Source organism: Bactrocera latifrons, unplaced genomic scaffold, assembly GCF_001853355.1.
Source record: "Bactrocera latifrons isolate USDA-ARS-PBARC rearing strain unplaced genomic scaffold, ASM185335v1 scaffold_6, whole genome shotgun sequence".
Lineage (NCBI taxonomy): Eukaryota > Metazoa > Arthropoda > Insecta > Diptera > Tephritidae > Bactrocera > Bactrocera latifrons.
The window spans coordinates 282566-298293 of NW_017537267.1; the positions used below are offsets into that span (position 1 = coordinate 282566).

The 15728-nt window shown below is 35.3% G+C and overlaps 1 protein-coding gene and 1 pseudogene across 1 annotated transcript in view; one reads left to right on the forward strand and one right to left on the reverse strand.

Annotated features, from left to right (window-relative positions):
- The window catches only part of LOC108974964, a 316781-nt gene that overhangs the window by 75518 nt on the left and 225535 nt on the right, over positions 1-15728 (forward strand). The gene's annotated exons all lie outside the window — the stretch shown is intronic.
- LOC108974868 lies at positions 1316-2224 on the reverse strand (annotated as a pseudogene).

The window sequence follows — 15728 nt, forward strand, 5'->3', positions numbered from 1 at the left end:
TTGAGTGTATGTTATTCTATGCAACTAACATTGGCATAGTATAAAGGTTTCAATCGAAAAATTCTTAAATCGATAACAGGTTCACCATAGTGCATTGGAAACGAATACAATCACTAAGGATCTTTGGTTGTATTTTTATGATAAAGAAAGAAGGAGAGGGCAGCAGAAAAACCTATGAAGCTGAAACTAGACGCCGTAATCATATAAATTCCCCACAAAAAAAAAAAAAAAAAAGAAAAAAAAAAATTCATAGAATATTATGATTTTCATCGGTCAGTTTGTACCACTACACCATTGACCTACACCATATCCCATGACAAAATTCGCGCAGATATATTCTCTAGTGAAAATAGTTTTCATACAAGTACTTGACTCCGATTGTTTTGTTTGTATGACAACTATATGCCATAGTAGTATAGTTATCGGCGATTTTCACATATGAGCCGTTTCTTGCGGAGATAACAACGCGTGTAAAATATCAGAATGATATCTCAAAAATTGAGGGACTTGTGTATGTATATTCTTATCACTTGCATATTTGTTCTACACGGTCTGCAATGTTTCCTTCTTGGAGTTACAAACTTCGTATGGAAATTTAATATACGTTAGTAGTACTTGGTGCCTCATAAAACTTCTGCGATTTATTTTTATCGGTCATTTTGTTTACATCTAAGAAAACGAAAGTCAGATATGGTAAATCAGATTTGGAGAAAATTTTCAATTTTGGTTTGGTTTTTGATAAAGTTGATAGTTTGGTTTGGTCAGTGCAGTATACTTACGAAATATATGTTCAGTACCTTCTGTATACATATTTACTTCGCCGGTTATCTTCTAAGAAAACGTACGATACACATCATTCTATAAATTACGCTCTGGGGTCGTTACCATGTCTCATATCTAATTTTCTGAGCGATTACAATATTTCTTATAGAACATTCTTCTTTTGCGCCCCTTGAATGTCTTCTTAGTGCTCTTCCTCTATTGGCGTTATACCATTCTCGCTAAAACTCTATTGCGTTATTATATCGACGATTGGTTAAGATACCATTCTTTTTATAATGCAGATAGAAGCTTAGCATGTTTTATTTATCAGATTTAAGGTCATTTTGGGCATTTCAATATATATGTATGTCTTTTTACAAAATTGTTTCCGCACGATTTTCAATCGGAAGAGATAAAATAATTATAGCATGTCAGGAGTAGATGCTGAAAATACGGTTATAAATACATTGAATATACGATTTAAATACCAACGATCACAAAAACTTTTATTTTAACATTTAACATTTTTTTAACATCGTTATTATAGAACAGTTCAATTAAATAGTTTATCGCATATCGCCTCTCCCACGCCCAAGAAATAAATGGTCTGCACAATGCCATACATGGGTGAGATGACCATAATACGGCACAGTCCACCCTTGAATAGAGCCGTAATACCTTCGTTTCGCCAAGTTTTTACAAAACAATCCAAAATGCCATGGAATTCTTGTTCGCCGGCGCGTTTCTTCAGTGCCTGCAAGCGTGTTTTCACCACATCGAATGGTGTTACGACAAACGCAGAAGTACAACCTGCAATTAAACCACCTAAAAATGAGACCCACGGTACAGCATCCTCCGAGTTAGCTTTACGTGGCCCCAAATCATTCAACCCGGCAAATAGCGGAAAGTAGATGAGTGAAAATAATATATCGCGAAAGGCCGTTGGTCCTATACCGCGATACAGACCTAAAATACCACGTTCCCGATACATTTTCGCAAATATACTTCTGGCCGTTATGCGTTCCGTTACGCGCCCGTCTTTGGCCACACGGCCCGCATCTTGTAGCTGAATCTTGATAAACTCCATTGGTGTTGCGACAAGCACCTGAAAGCAACCAGCTGCGGCGCCGGCTAACATTTGGTGTGGCATAGGTAAAGTTCCGTCGGTTTGTGTTAAATGAAAGCGAAAATAGTCATTAGCTGCAAGTTTGACGGCCTTCTCTGGGCTGACGAGCAGAAAAATAACACTAATGCCGCGATACATGCCCAGTATACCCTCGTTGCGTATGGATTTGCGAAAGCAATCGGCAATGCTGGTATATTGCTTCTCACCATTCGGTCCGATTTGCTGATTCTGCAGTCGTGTCTTCACAAAGTCCAGTGGATAGACACAGGCGACACCGGTCATGGAGCCAATGGCTCCATTGATGATCTTCGGCAGCAATTGAAAATCTTGTGGCATTTTAGTAACAACTTATATTTTCGATAAATATTTTTTTGACAAATTTCTTGTTTACAAATGCTACATCATCATATGAGTTTGTTTCAGGGTTGTATTGAAAATTGTTAATTTTTCAATATTTTTGAATACCTGAACAGCGTATATTTAGTTTTTTACGATGTTTGTAACAAGCAAATGACAACGTCGACCTGGCACAAAAATTCGAAAAAATTGGGGCGGTTAGACGTAAGCGCTCCTTTAGTTGTAAGAATATGCCCGAAAAGAAAATTCAATAGTTACTAATGATTTCTTCAATTACTTAGTACAAATTACTATATACGAGTATTTCTTTGCTAATATTTATATAAATACTAATCGTTTTTATCAAAAATAATTATTTTTAAATTTTATTTCAGGTAATTTAATCAACTATTGTCAACTCTCATACTGCTAAAAATTTTAAGGTAATATTTAAATATTTTCCATTAAAAACAATTGCGAGTTTGCAAATATTAGCATTAAAATCTTCATTTTCAAACGTTTATTTTTATCATTATCCGAGTACACTCGTAAACGGTTAATCTATTTCGACAACATATAGTTTATAATTTATAGAACTGTTCGAAAACCCTTTTCATAAATGGATATTAGAAAAATATTCATCGCTAGAATAGTCACTACTACTTCCTGCCATTTTTAGTTAATGAAAATCTATAACGTGACTTGAAATATCTTCACTGTACACAAAAAATCTGGCAAAGTTTTAAGATTTTTCAAAGATAAACTCGATTTCAACATTATTCAAATTATTTTTAATTTAGAGAAAATACGAATAAGATAATATTGTGATATAGTGTTATATTTGCGCTCACACGAGAAATATTTTTTTTCCATGGCAACATGTATCATAGTAGTTTTGCTCAACGGTTGTACATATGTACTACTTAAAACTAATAGAGATGGATATATGGTATGTATTTATATGATCAGTAATAAAAATAAAATAATATGATGATAAAGCATAAAAATTTCCGCCTTTGAAATGTACCATCTTATGAAACTGTTCAAGCTGCTAGGTACCGAATATGTGTACCCCATTTCAAATAGTTGACTTTGTAGCGTAAATATCCATCAATGTGTGAGATATATAAAAGAAATTTGAAAGAATTTTTTCTTGATAATTGTTAGTCTGAATGTGAAAAATTAGATGAATTGTTTCAATACTTCGCTTATCTCCCATATACCTTATATGAAGATTATCGAACTATTGGGTGACTGGCGTATTTCGGCAATATGTAAGTTGTCTCAATTAAAATTTATTGTTATAAAGTAATTTAGCCAGAACTTTCAGTTTGGGGAGCAAGAAAAAATCACACAGAGTCAAATTTGGTGATCCGATGGTACTTATTTGCGTTTTTATATTCGGTCGCAATCGTACACTTTTTGAAAAAAGTTCAACTTCATCGACGCGAGTCGATCAAGAACTCATCCAAAATCATTCCGAGCGGATTCTCTAACACTGTCCTGACGATTTACAAGCACCATGTCCTTATAATATTTTCATCAGTTGATGGGGTCAGAGATCGTCCAGAATGAGGCATGTCTTCAACGATCTCTTGACCGTCTTTAAAGGCCACTCGTAGAACCGTGTTTTTGTTAAAACTGAATCACCGTAAGCCTTTTCCAATATCCGCAACGGTTTCGCACACGAAATTTAGTTAAAAGTACAATATTTGACACAGATTCTTTGTTCGATATTTTTATGCATTGTAAAAATCGCAATGCAGTACTGAGAATAAAAACAATTTGTATTATCAATGTGTGAAAGTACATTCAATGGCCACCACGCGCTTTCAGAAGGCTAGACGCTAAACCCAATTGCGAAGTTCACCAATCGTTGCTGGCTTGTGTGTGGCTTGTGTCATCATCCAACTTCATATCATCCAATTTGGGACAAAAATGTTTGGCTATCATTGAGTAGTAGCGACTCTCATTCACAGTAGCGTTCCAGTCTTGATCAACATATGTATCAATAAAATTCGTAATCGTGTTTTTCGGGATGCAATGATGACTCTTGGAGTACGTGTGGCTTGCTGCTTGACCAATAAAGCATATTTTGCTTATTGACGAAGCCATTTAACCAGAAAAAAGCCTCATTGCTGAAAATGCTTTTTCGCTAAAAATCCGAATCATTTTCAAGTTGCTGATCAGCCCAATGCATGAACATACGACGATTCTGGTCGTTAAGGTACTTCAGTTCTTATGTCCATTTGATCCAGTAAGGATGTAGGTTTAGCTCTTTTCACAAAATTTGCCACAAAGACATCACAATCAACGCTGGAGAGCGTCGTGTGAGAGACTGATTTGGGTCTACCTCAATTGATGCGCTAGCGGCAGTAATATACTCGACAATACGGGCACTTCTTTGTCTCACTGGCATGGGAACATTTTGAACTGTGCTTGTGGATTCAAATTTTTCGATTAGACACTCAATTACTTATCTGACGAAACGATTATGAGAACCATAAATTGGATGTAGCGCTCTTAAAGTTGAGGCAACTGACTCCGAATTTCGTTAGTAAATTTTAATAATTTTGACTAGTTGTTGGGTCGTATATCTGTCCGTGATGAAATGGCAAACCCTACTGAAGAGATATGTCAAGACAGCGGAAAAAATAAAGTATACTGTCGTCTGCTGTTCCTATTTCTCTATTTTTGTAGGGTTCCTATTGAAAAGCCCGTTTTAAGCGAACTAGGTACTCAGCTTGTGAGATATTGATATAAATGATTGAACACATCCAATAGCTGAATATGTGTAGCTGTCGTAAAAACTGATTTTTTATATGGAAACATTTTTATTTTCACGAAATTTGGCATGAATTGCCCGGTTGGTCCAAATCCAGTCAAAGAGAGTTACTGCTTCTTCGTGTGTTTCTTTTTTCTTTAAGCTTTATACGTATAAAAATTTCATAGAGAGAGATTTAATGAAAACATACTGAATCAAGAGGAGATGTTTTATTAAGTGGAGGATGTTTTCCTTCAAATAAGTAGGAGTTAAATAAGAAAAAATTTATTTGTGTTTACTTAGGTTTCTTTATGAATTTGCTTTATTATTTCATTATATGCGTAGAAAAACCAAAATTACTTTTCGGTTAATAAAATATAGTGTAAGCAAATTTTAATAAAATATAGTATAAGCACTGCGGCAAACAGTAGTATTTTTTTGCTATATATGTTTGTAAGTAGCCCGATTCATTATGTGTTTCACTCACGTAACCAATTTAGGAATTAATTTTTCTTTTCAATCAATAGCATGCATATGTTCATAATGTGAGTGCATCGGCGAAAGTGTATGATTTTTGTTGATTTCATTATGCTGTTAATATATTTGCGCTAGGCTAAGTCAGAAAGCAAAAGTCATAACCCATTGCCCAAGGCAGTTGCTGATACATTTATATATTATGTATAATACTTTATACACTAGCTATATTTATAAATATATGTATATGTTGTAGTGTATAAATAAAAACGAGCAAACGCACTAAGTTTACGTTATGTGCTGTAACGTACGCGGCTTTCTTTCTTTAGTAAGTCACGAAAGTTTGGCCAAGTTTCTGCGATGACAAACATTTAACAAATGTTGCCGAAAATATTATGACGTTATGTTGGCAATATGTTGCCAGTTAATTGAGCAAAACACACATGTATACATTAACATATACATATGTATGTGTGTAAGTAGCTGTATTAGTTGGTGGCACAACGTAGAAGTTAGTGAACGAAAATTGGTTATTAAGTAGATGCCTCATATGTATGCTATAAGTATAGTTCTATATATGTATATATGTATATGTATAGGCGAGTGATGGAATAGTTTTGTTATTTATGTGTGTGTGTTATGTCACCAAAATGACGTTTCTTGCGTAGTTGATAGACGTGTATTTCCGTTACGAGCAGGAGCGCAGCAGTAACTAGCAATAACTTGACGAAAATGGTGTGAGCAGGCGTAAAAAGCCGACAAGTGTTGAGTGCGTGGCAAGGCAAAAACAAAAACAAAACAAAAACAAAGATGTTAGAAATATATTGAATATGCTGAAATATAACGCACGCTGATAGTTGTTGTTGCGGACTACGCAGTTTAATAATACGCTGCAGCGCTATTAATAATACACGCGCTCGTAAGCATAGATCTATTATTGGCATTAGTACTTTAGTATGCCTTAAAGCACAATTCATTGCTTATGCCACATATCGACACACACACTTTCAAACAGACATACAATATATACGTAATTAACGTGTATGTGCCCATCCGTAACGCCGCTACAAGTGTTGGTATGTGTGATTGAGTTCCTGAATTGCCGGAAGCAGCTACTTGCACATTATTAATAAGCACTTTGCCAAGACAACAACAACAACAAAATAGACAACAAGAAGAAGTAATATAGTTGGCTTGAGCACAAGTCAGGAAATTGAAACGGCGTAGGACGAGTGAGCGAAGTGATAGGATTTTCCCGGTGAATGAACCGAACGTCGAGGCAAACAAATGAAGTGTTGTGCCTACTGTGCGGCGTGATGTGCGAAAATAAATTGCTGTCAAGTTTGTTGTTATGTGTAATATACTTAACATAGCTATGAAGGATGGATTTACATTTTTACATATGTATGTGTGTATGTGGCATGCTGGTGTTGTGTATCATTTTGATGAATCAATGACAGAAGTGTCACTTGCAGCATTCACATGTGACAGCTCGAAGCAACTGTCGTTGACAATGAATAGTAAGGCATACATATGTGGGCGCGTTTGTTGAGTACATGTGTAGATGCCTGAAGAATTGTATATTCAGACGTATGGGAGTAGTTTATTATTATTTATATTTATATATATATATATTATTATTTCCATTGATCGTCAGGCATAAAATCCTGATAAGTTTTGACTTGATTTCGAAATTATATCGAACCATATATATTTTAATATTTCATTATGCGGTAGTCAAGGGACTATACTTTTAGTAGTTATTTTGTGCACTGTAAAACTGAAGTGGGTGTTAAAAATGATGCATCTGGAAGAGTAAAAAAATTCACTCCATCCCTTCTTGAATCCTTATCTCGGACAATAGTCAATCCAGTGAACATATACGCTAGTATTTTTGGTTCGGATTTTTATTTTGTTCAAACCAATGTTCTTAATATATTAGTGGGTTAGGATATTTGGATATCTTTTTATTTTGTACAGCTTTCTACATTTTTTTTTTTTCTAGATATGGAAAACCAGAGAACTTCGTAATCAGTGCAGCTGCTTTTAAATATTTTCCAAAAATAGAAAACTTTAAAGCGAACTGAACTTCCCCGTCTATGCTTTCTAATGGAAGTCTTCATCTTTCTCTGCTTCCCCGGCGAATACTTTCAGAGCTGTAGTATTTTCGTCCAATCGGACGACATGAGCTAGAAAGCGGAGGCTCTGTCTTTTAATTCGCTGAGCTTATGTCAATGTTTCGGATATCTGATACAACTCAGCGTTTCATCGAATGCGGTATTCGTCAACCCTAATGCGCAAAGACGCGTAAATGTTCTGCAGAACTCTCGACTCTTCAGATATCTTCATCGTCCATGCCTCTGCACCATATAGCATGACGGAAATAATGAGTGACTTATAGAGTTTGGTTTATCTTCGTTGAGAGAGGACTTTACTTCTCAATTGCCTATTCAGTCCGAAGTAGCACGTGCTGGCAAGAGATATCCTGCGTTGGATTTCCAGGCTGACATTATTGCTGGTGTTTATGCTGGTTCAAAGATAGACGAAATTATCTAGGACTTTGAAGTTACGACTGTCAGCAGTGACGTGGGAGCCTAGTCGCGAGTGCGACCACTGTTTGTTTGATGACAGTAGATATGTCGTCATGCACTCGTTCACTGCCAGACCCATCTGCTTTACTTCCTTGTCCAGTCTGGAGAAAGTAGCAATATCATCAGCATACGCCAGTAGCTGTGCGCTCTTAAAGGGTATTGTGACTTCTCTATTTAGTTCTGCAGCTCAAACTATTTTCACTAGAAGCAGGTTGAAAAAGTCGCACGATAAGGAATCGCCTTGTCTGAAACCTCGTTTGGTATCGAACGGCTCGGAGAGGTCCTTCCCGATTCTGACGGAGCTTTTGGTGCTGCTCAACGTCAGCTTGCACAGCTGCATAAGTTTTGCAGGGACACCAAATTCAGACATCGCGGCATAAAGGCAGCTCCTTTTCGTGCTGTCGAAAGCAGCTTTGAAATCGACGAAGAGGTGGTGAGTGTCGATTCTCCTCTGACGTGTCTTTTCCAAGACTTGGCGCATGGTCAATATCTGGTCGGTTGTTGATTTTCCAGGTCTGAAGCCACACTGATAAGGTCCAATCAGTTTGTTAACGTTGGGCTTTAATCTTTCACACAATACGCTCGATAGAACCTTATATTCCACGGTAGTTGGCTCAGATTGTGGTGTCTCCTTTTTTGTGGAATAGGCAGAGCACACTTCAATTTGTGTCGGGCACACTTTTGTCCTTATTCTACAAGGAAGTTAATGCTCCGTCGCCTTATTAGCACGGTCGGCAATCCATCGGCCACTCACCCCGATTTGTTGTTCTTCATACGGGCAATTGCTATTTGAACTTCTTCATGGTCGGGCAATGCAACGTAAGCTCCATTCTCATAGATTGGCGAAACATATCTTGGTTTTATGCTTTCACTGCAATTCAGCGGTTGGAGAAGTGTTCCCTTTATAATCTTAGTATGCCCGGGGCTTCAGTCTCTAGATCACCTTTGGGGGTTGTACAAGAGCATGCTTAGGTTTCTTGAAACCTTCCGTCGCCGCATCGTTTCGTAGAATCTTCGAGGAATACTTCTGTCGGTCAGAGCTTAACAACTTCGTACTCAATTTGGGCCTCTCTATTTTTTTCTTGCATTTCAGTTTGAAGCAAGCTTTTTCTGTCTCAATATTTATAGGTCCGTTTAGATACCATAAAAATACTCTGATATATGAAACACTGTGGAACGCTTTCGCAGAATACTTATACTTGAAATAATTGATATTTACTTTTGACGGATACTAGAAAGTATTCAGTGTTCAGTTTTTTAGATGGACTTTGTATTCGGATTTCACTATAGTTTTGGAACACATCGAATGAGGTTGCTTTATCTGTTTTTACTTAAGAGGCTGGTCCTTCAGATTTGCTATAAATAATATTTATAAGTTTTCACTGATAATGTGTTACGAGATTACGGGGAGAAACAGTTTTCTCTCAGATATGAATTTAAGACTTTGGTTGTGTAGTCTAGTGTGGGTTTAAGTTGTGGATATTATATTTAGTAAATAGCCAAATAAAGTACCCATTTAATCTAGTAGGAATGTTCTGACTATGAAAAATATTAAAGAGTATTTTGGTTCTCTAAACAGCAGCTTAGAAAATTCACATATTCCAGGCGCGAAGTACTTAAGATATATGAGTTAAAATTTCGTCTTGAGAGGCTTGGAGTTTGTAGGTACTACCTTCTAACTCAAAATGTAGGAGAGTGAAAAATTGGTGCTACTTCTCTAAAAAACATTCTTTAGTTGTAAGTAAATTGTGAGATAATTTTTGGTCTCAGAATAGTAGACCGCAACGTGCCGGCAAACCACACTATGTAAAATAAATTAGATTTGTCTAACTCATGGTTGATCGAGAATATTAGTGTCTTGGAGTTATTACAAAATCTTTTGGACATACAGTACTCCAATGCCTCCGTGTCTGCCGCTGGATAAAAACATATTTATAATCACAATCCTCAACACCTACATACATATATTCGAACATCGCTGCTACAGCAAAAAATTTTTAATTCCTCTGCCATCACTCCACTTCAGCGAGTTCAAAGCTCTCAATAAGCCACTTTCATTCATTCAACTTTGACGAAGCTATTTGCTGCTACCACTTGATATACTTTTCCATTCTCTCAAATCACTTTTGAAGTGGCTACCTGTCTGGGGCACAAATGAAAAGTGAGTCGGTGGCAGCTACGTATCTAAAAGAGCGAGCACTCATCAATATATATAGTACATATGTATATATGTACTCAAATTTTTATAAGCAAAAAATGTATGCATATACATACATCTACCATTATTGATAGGCAGTTTGTGCGGTAAATTTATGCGCCACATTTAAGTGCTGGAAATTGGTTCACTGAGGTGAATCTTTGATGAACTTAATGCATGCAAACAGAAGCACCGACCGACAGCGGGGAACGGCAGTGGTGGCAGCGTTAGCAATAGGCAGCTTGCGTGATATGCTTCGGTTAGTATGTATGGCCTAAGATTAATCAATAGAGTACATTCGGGTGTTGGGTATGCACCATAAGTACAAAGTTTTGTGGTTAAAAACCAATTTTTGTTGAGTGGAAATTCCGTTTGAGTGTCTGCGCCTGTAATCGTCGCAATGAAGCGCAATATTTTTTCGGCTCCTCAAGCACAGTTTGCGAATCTCTATTTGTATAGCATAAATCAACAACATATTTATATTTATTCGCATATGGCAGCTATATTTTTGTGTCAGTGGGGATTTTTAATACAAATTTAAAACAAAGGTTTTGATTATTTTTTTTTAATTTGGCCACGCATATTTCATTTTAAAATTTTATTTCAAAACCTCCGGGCAGAATATTTGGAGGAATAAATGGGTAGTTAATTATTTTAAATATTTTACATTGAGATCGCTCTCAATCCTTAACCGAATTCGAGTGTTTAATTCAAGATGCATGCAAAATATTGGCAGTCGAAAAAGTTTTTTCGCATTTCATTGAAGTTTGTACTTATCTTTTTTTTTTAAATATTTATAACGAACTTTAATGAATCAAATATATACCATTTTGGTCGCCCAATTTTTGTCACCTTTCCACTAGAGACATTATTCCATCAGTGTAAAACTTTTCTGGTTTGTGGACGAAAACCTGCGAAAAGTTATTTTCACAAGCTTTTCTTGAAGTAAACTTTACTCCATTGAGGGAGTACTGCATTGACCGAAAAAAATAGTAACCCGATGGTGCAAGGTCAGGGCTATATGGTGAATGCATCAACCCCACCAAACCCTCAACATATTCTTTCGAGGCGTCAATCCTGGCTTTGCGACCATTTGTTGGGCTTCCCTACGCTTTAACCATTATCTTTTTCACACATTATTATCGTATTTAATCCACTTTTCGTCTCCGGTTAGCACTCGCTTCCGGAATGGTTCGATTTCATTTCGTTTCAACAAAAAAACGCAGATGTTAATTTGGTCTATTAAATTTTTCACAGACAATTCATGTGGCACCCAAACATCGAGCTCTTTTTTGGAGCCAGGCTTTTTTAAATGGTTCAAAAGCATTTGGTGATGAACACTAAGTTCCTTGATGATGTCATGGCTACTTATGAGATGGTCTTGGTCAATCTTTTCCATAATTTTATCGACTTTTTCAACGATACATCGACCAGAGCGAGGTGCTACATGAACCGATGCAGCATCGTCTCTGTAAACTTAACAAATTTCATTGGTGAATGTAAAATAAGAAACATGAATGGACGGGAAAAGGAAGTGTAGAACGTGTTCAAATTTCATGGATTAAAAACTAAAGCCTTTTTGTTTCGATATCTCTCGAGACTACGACTAGTATACAAAAAAGTTACTGAACTAAGTTATATGTAATGGAGAGGTCCACAACCTTCATCACAATACTTTTTACACATAAGCCCGAAATTTATGTGAAAAATTCACGTAACCCAGTTTTTGGGTTTTAAGTTTTTATTTTGTTCAAGAAATTTTTTCCATTGCGATATTTTTGATAAATTAACCTTTTTATATCGCAAACATAATTTAACTTTTGTTCTTCCAAATATTTATTTTTTACTTAGTTTAATTTAATATTGCTGAAACGAGAATATTCGAATATTCTCTTCTTAAAATATCAGCTCGATTCAGGATTTTATCAGCTTTATATTTATTGAAACAGATATGTTTATTTTTTCATTCTTCTGTTGCATGCAGTACATTAATTTAGATCTTAATAGGTATACAAAATATTATATTGAATCATGAGGGCAAGTCTTTGATATGCTTAAGTTCTCCAGAACCTTTTTTGAGAATATATGAGTAGAGTAGAGTAGAGTATGTAAGTTTGGACTAGAACTTGGACTGAACTGTGTTTGTTGGCAAAAATTAGACAAGTTTAAGGCAGCACCTTCGGGGGAATTCAGTCTATGTAGGTACTCTACAAAATACGTATGTACAGATTGCATAAACACATTTGTGAGTGTAAAAGAAATTCTCAACACAGATCACCAATTTGCCTGCTCGTAGACAGTTAAGCTGATTTTTACTAATTTCTAGATTATTTTTTACTCTTATATCCGTATTTTTCCTTTTTAATTTATTCGATTCGACAGCATTTCTGACACAAAATTTTTGTGGTATTGTAAGTGGTCCTTGTGAAATAAGAGCACAAAAAGGCAAAGGCACACACATGGGCAAGCAAATAATTGCCGACGTGTAAGCAATTTGTTAATGTATGTGTGTAGATATATGTTTGTGTGCGTTTGCTATCTGCAGTTTGTGTCAGATTTGTGATTTTTTCAGATCCACTCTTGTTCTAAGACCCATAAATAGAGGTTTTTATGTATTCTGTATATCTGTTGCCTGCAATCGAAGGCTTTACAGCCTTTGTAGGACTTCATAGATAGGGAGAGAGCGTGAGTGAGCACTCAACCACAAAAACTCGCAACACATGTGTGCAAATCTAACAGGCATTACAAATACACACGCATAACTGTAAGTTTGTATTAGGCATGTGTCTGTAAGAGGATACACATGAAAGCACGCACTCAATCTTACTTAGAGCTTTTCTTCTTTTTGTTTCATTGTCGACACATTTTTCCGCATATCAACCTTTTCGATGCCCTTTCCAATTGAACTGCAAATGAGTGTGCCGTAGGGAAAAAAGCGAAAAAACGACAAAAAAAAAAATATCTGTCAGTCGGCTATTATTGGTTTGGTAATTTTTTCCTTCATTCCACGCTTTGTTCTAACTCTTTGTTATGGGCATGTGTGGGCTTTTGTGTGTATACATGACACTCTCATGCTTTCACATGCTCACTAAAAATTAATTACACGCACGTTATTAATTGGTATGTGCTAATAGGATAATGTATGGCTTGAATAATTTTCATGCTTATTTTCATATCAGGACAAAAATGTTACGCCACAGATTCCTTTCTATTAATTTAAGCGCATTAGAAGCTAATATGGAGATATTGGCAAAGCACTTTTTTGTTGCATGAGCAAATAGCATTACAATCACTAGCTCAACGAATTTCCATGCTTGAATTTATTGCCTTATTTAAACAAGGATTATTATTTATAAAAGTACCACGTGTATCCACGAGTAAATTTATATAGTATGTAAATATATATGTTTTCAAATTATGTACCATATATTTATCTGTTCATGCAAAAACGTTTCAATATTAATGTTTTCTTAATCAAGAATGAGGTCTCCCCTTTTCATATAATTCGAGATACTTAATAACTGGCGCATAAGTAATGTGATAATTGATATTATTAAGAACATGAAAAAATTTATTTTAATTGAATTAACTATTTCATAATTCGTCGTATTAGATTGAAAAAAAAAAAATATTAAATTAGATAATTTTGTATGTTTTGCTTGCTCTTATAATTTCGTTACTAGTAATCAGAAAAGATAAAGGGGTAGTGATTCATTTTCATCTTCATGTATAGAGACATATTGGCCTTATTTTGCTTCAGATCAAGTTAACCTGGCATATAACTTTTTTTACTGCTCAACATTGAGCAAATATTCAAAAACTCTCAAATTTTCATTTGTGCCAACTAGTTGCTTTTAAATGATCTTTTGTCTAGGAAATAGCGAAAAATTCTGTGCATAAAAGTTTAAAGAATGTGAATAAAAACATTAATTCTCTCTGAAACCACATGGCTTAACGGATTAACTAGATTTCCGGCAGTACTACGAGTCCGGTGTTAAACTTTTATATATTTTTTCACATAACCTCAAATTGATGAGTAAAATTGAAGTACTCAAGTTTTTGGGTTTCTTATTTCTATCTTGTACCACAAATTTTTAAGGAGAAAACCTTGTTTTGACCATTCATTTTCAAAGAAAAATTTTGAAGGTACAAATTTTTTCAAAAAGCCGGTAAGCTTTGTGTTCCTGGAAGTTTTCTTTTCGGATACTAAAAAACATACATACACCCCTACGGTAAATTTTCTTAGAAAGTGCAAATAAATATTTCATCTTTGATTCTAACGAACGATTCAAAGCTACTTGGAACCTGTTGCTACCGGTTATAAGAGTTTTGTTCACCTAACGGTTGTTTGTATCACTTGAAAAGAATTGAGGAAATTGAATTGTAACCACGCCCTATCCCCATAAAAGTACTAAACGCACGATAAAGCAATAACCAGAGTTTTTTGTCGAAGCCAGGGTAACTTATACATCTCCGGTTATACCAGAGCAATTTCATTCAAATTTTTAACATTACCTTTTTTATGTATAATTCTGAAAATGAGCGCAATTAGACTACAACCACGCGCACTTTCCATACAACACAATTTCAAATTGCATATGATTCTTTCGCTTTTCAGTACACGAATCAGTCAATATATTCGGACAAAGCTTAGTACAAATGGTGTGTTTGAAGTTAACATTGTGAAAAGCGAAACATAACTGTTCGAGCCCCCACATGCTGGATATGTAGACTCCGTGCATATGGTTAACTTTTTGTAAAATAATTAAGTACATATATCGGTATATCTGTGAGATAAGTTATTGGATTTTTGGGAAAAATGGGCTGAATTGGGTCAATACTTCCCATAGCTCCCGTATACTTAATACAAAAATTTTCGAACTTCCAGTTGACTTTATACTACATATATCGACCAATGTGGTAGTTATTTTAATAAAATTGGCAAGTTGCAAAAATATGAGGTGTTCGATCACACACAAACTTAGCCCTTTCTTACTTGTTGCATTATTTTATGTTAGATCGAGATTATAGGTTCACTTCGAGGCCATACTTAGTCTAATGCTTAAAAGTTTATGACAACAATGCTTTTGTTCGGACTAAGAAAATGTCAAAATTTTCTCTTGTCTCTCTTCGCTGTTGTGTAGGGTGTGTGTAATCTATTTAATTTGACGCCAAAAATATTTATTTTCACAAAGTTATTTATTCATCCAGGCAGATTGCTGATCATATCAAATATCGCGCACTAATTTTTAATCTATAAAATTAAATCACCGAAGCAGTAAAGTAATTGTTGAAAGAAAATATAATATTCACCTCGAATATAATTTTTATAAGACTAATAAATATGCAAAATGACGCATAATTGTGTATCTTTCACCAGACTAGTCAGACTCATTACATACAATATCTGTATTAGTTATCACAAGTTTACCTAAAAATTCTGGTGAACTTTTTACTTCTTGCATCTATACATATTTA